We start from the raw sequence: 4,076 nt of genomic DNA, 5'->3' as shown, positions 1-4,076 counted from the left end.
ATGATACTTATGATAGCCGATGCTTCAAGAGTGCTCGTTAAGTAATTTCTTGTCGTGAAATTGAAACACAGTCCACGAACGAAGTTGCGCGATCGTGAAAAACGGTTTTCCCAAAGGCGATCGTTATCGAAACGATATTCCCACCTTATCGACTATTCGTATCCTTGTGACTGTCTTTAAACGCGACGACACGACGCGACCACTTGCACAATTACGACGATGAGTTTTTGGAACACGCGAATAACGAGTATCTGGCTGAAAAGGCAAAAGAGAGACGGAAAAACGAGAGAGAGAGAGAAAAAGAAGGAATAATTACGGGTTAATGCGCGTCGTCGACGGTGATTAATGGCTTCATAAACTGTGCGGCGTACGAAGTTAGGTTATGCGCGCATGGTGTTTCCCGTAATTGCCGGATCGTTTCGACGTCGACACGGGTCACCGTAGAAACGATTAGAGGAGATGTAATCGCCTCGAACATCGTCAAGGAGAAATCTGAAATTCGCGAAATCAGGGTCGATAGTTGTGCGAGCGTGTCTTACGTTGCCTGCATCACCCTCGTGACACGACCCAAATTCGCCGAGGGTCGCTCCTACTCCTCCGACACGGTCTACCCCCACTATTTATCCACTCATCCGCTGTCCTCGATAAGTTTTGACAGGGTTCCTCTAATCGGCCCGTACTTTTACGTATGGTCTACTATATGTTATATAGATATATATATTATATATCCTATATATAGGACAGCAACTTAAAAAGTGGCTAGAGAACAATGGCGAGGCACCTTGCCTCCCCTATTATGCCAGCGCACGACTTCTAACGTATCACAGACGCACTCGATTTCAGTGCAGAAGAGGCCGATTGTGCGCAGGAAAGGGGCGGGAAACGGAAGGGAGGAGAAAGGGGAATACGAAAGCCTGCTGGTTCGGCGGTATATTGACGTACGATCCGATATACGCGACACGACCGGACTTTGTTATGCCGTAATAGCGCACCCCTAGGGAGGACAGAAGTCTGGAAGGACTCTCCGTTTGTCCATCCGCCCCTGTCGAGCGAAAAAAGCTCAGCGAAGAGAGCCTGACGAGTGGGGCCTCCGCGCTCCACTATCTCGCTTCCTCCCTTAAACCCTGTTTTTCTCTCCCTCGAGGTACCAGAGACAGGATAAGAGAGTGCGAGAGAGAGTGAGCGAATGAGCAGGGCAGGCGTGGGTGGCCAATAGTTTTGCCCCCTACTCGACCGCCGTAGAGCGGCCTACCACCACCTTTTCACAGTGCTGCGACTACTCCACGCGGATTCAACGAGCCAACGTCAACCATGCCGCACCGACGGGACGAAACGCGCGGGCATCCGTGCGCTACGTTCATTGGTCGAGGTCGTCGTCTCATTGGCTGTTTTTAAAAGCTGTCTCACGGTACACGGAAAGAGGGGTTCTTTGCTTAAGAACAAGCAGCTGCTATTGGATAAGTCGGAGTCAGGAGTACCGGGATTGGCCGATGGATCCGCGCGGACTGCAAGCAAGAGATGCAAGGGGGACTTATACTCGGGCCACCCCGATGGTAAGGTCGTCGGGGTGGAAAACGCTCAAATGGGGTGGTTTAACGCGAACCTCGGTGCCAGAAGGACCCGCCACCGTGAGGGCTCTACGCCCCTCTCCAGACCCGGGGGGCTCCGGCTCGTCGAAACAACGTAACGACCAGCGAAATTAGGTAATTCGGCCTCGTAATAATGCGCCGCCACCGTCCTACCTCCCCTCACCCTCTTCTATCGTCCCCACCAACTACGCTACCCCACCTCCTTCTTCTCCACCTCCTACTCGCTTCTCTTTCTCCACCTCGTCACCCTCCTCCCCCGCGCAGTCGGTAATGAATCGGGTACGATGGAAATTAGGGGCTCACTGGACGCCACCCATTCCCTTCTCTCATCTTCGCCCAACACCGTGTTGCCTTCTTCTATACGGTGCTTACCGGTCCGCGATGTTTGTTAAACGTATCGTCCGTGGTAATTCCAACCGTGAAATCACGGTGGCAGAAAGAATTTGTATTTAGACTCGTAACCGATCGATGCCAGTTTTTCGGTGTGTCTGACCGTACATATACGTGTGTACACTGTACACCATCAACGCGTTCGGTATCGAATCGGTTCCGGTACCGTCGGTTATCCCCGCTCGCTAACTGTTCTAATCACGGACCATTCAAAATACGAAATAACCGTTCCACTTACGTGGCGATCGGTGATTCAATGGATTCGCTCGATTACCCGAAAAGTGACTATTATCGGAGCAGAAAATCCGACTCGCTCGGCTCCGCGGCCGATCGGAGAACGACGTTTTGTCGGGGGGTTTTCATTTCTTTCTCCGTGTTCTCCTTTTTTTCTGCTGGCTCTGGTTCTTGTTTACGAAAAACGTGGTGGTAAAGACGCAACGTTAGCGAAATTGGATACTTCAGATTCGTTGTCATGCATCTGGTCAGCGACGTTTCTCCGTCCCCACTTGGATGGAACTGTCCTTCGGAGTCGGGACACTCCTCAAAATGTGTAATGAACCGAGGACAATAGACTTTCAAGCCCGGGGGTTAACCGGCCGCGACCGCCGCAATATTCTCTCTCTTTTTTTTTAAACGCGTTTCTTTCTCTCGATTTGCGCCACTTGCGTGTCTTGTTTCTTTCACGCGTCTTTTATTCCCCTCTACCGTGTGTCCCTTTTTTCTCTTGTTTTTCAGTCCTACTACAAAAAACAACTACCGTGCTTGTAAGTTTTTATGCGCTTTTTTATTCCTCGTCGTCAAAGCCTCCTCCAAACGCTTCTTGCTCTTTCCTTTTTTTCTTCCTTCCCTTCTTTCCTTCCTTTTATTTTTACCCCTCGCCGGTGCACAGACTATGTGTATACGCGCGGCTCCTCGAAGGATCGAATTACATGAATGGAAGTAAACCGCAACGCGCGACGTCGCTCATAAAGGGACATCCGCAGATAACGTCGAATTATATACCGGTTCTATGAAAAGAGGCAGTATCTCGGGGAAAGCCCCGCGTCACGACTCCTGCCCCCGGCATTATTTACACGCTAAGGCGACTGATCCTGTTTGCACGCAAAATTCAATTCAGTTCTTTACGCCGCTGGCTTTATCGTTAACGCCGGGAATATCATGGTGGTGGCTCGCGTTGCGAGCGTGTAAATATTAGAAGCACAAGGACTATGTAGCCGGAGGAACGGGCGATTCATGGGGACGCCGGCAACGTCAACCGAACGTGGTGTTGTTCGCCAGTCGTCGTAACAACAGCTCGCCCTGGTGCTCTTGTCGCAACGGTGCAATAGCGGAGGAAAGTCTTAGAAAACTATAAAAGCAGAAACGGGTCGTTTCTTTTTACGCGCATACTACGGTGACGCGGTGACGATAAAAGAACATTGTGCGCCTTTAAAGCGCTCGTGTACCCTAACTTCTTTTCTTTCATGCGTTCTTTGCGAGCTTCTCTGTACGGGTCTTTAAATATATTTTTAAAAGTTTTGAATTTTGATAAGGATTTATTTCGAGTATGATCCGTGCGTTAATGATCCCTTTAATAACGATCGAATGTGAAGTAGATTGTAATTTCTTTAGCGACGGTAAGTATTTAATTCCATCTCCAGAGTCATGGAGGAACGTGATTCCCTAATTGTTTCGTGCGCCGTAATTCATCCACACGATTTGTCCGTAAGGTTACACAACGAAATATTTCCCTTAAATTAAATTAGCTTAACAAATGCGCCCCTTCCTCAAGATCAGATCTTACCATTACGCGATCGCTGCGAAAGTGGCTCGTTAATATTCATTTCCGTCCAAGGAACAGAGGGAACAACGGCCGCGCGAAGGAGGATGAGTAGCGCGCCGGTGGAAAAGAAATAAAGAAAAAAAAAAAAAAAAAAAAAAAGAAAAAGGAAACGAAAGAGGCACGAAGAAAGAGAAAGAAAGAGGTATGAGTCGGAAGAAAAAAAAAAACGAGGGGCAAGGGAGGCGAACGAACGCATCGATAATTACCGGAGCGGCTTATTAAAAACACGATATTCCGCGGACAAGCGGAAAGCTGCACGCACGATTGAGCACCAC

This window comes from Bombus affinis, chromosome 4 (genome assembly GCF_024516045.1).
Source record: "Bombus affinis isolate iyBomAffi1 chromosome 4, iyBomAffi1.2, whole genome shotgun sequence".
NCBI lineage: Eukaryota > Metazoa > Arthropoda > Insecta > Hymenoptera > Apidae > Bombus > Bombus affinis.
Note: the sequence above shows the minus strand (reverse complement) of the source record.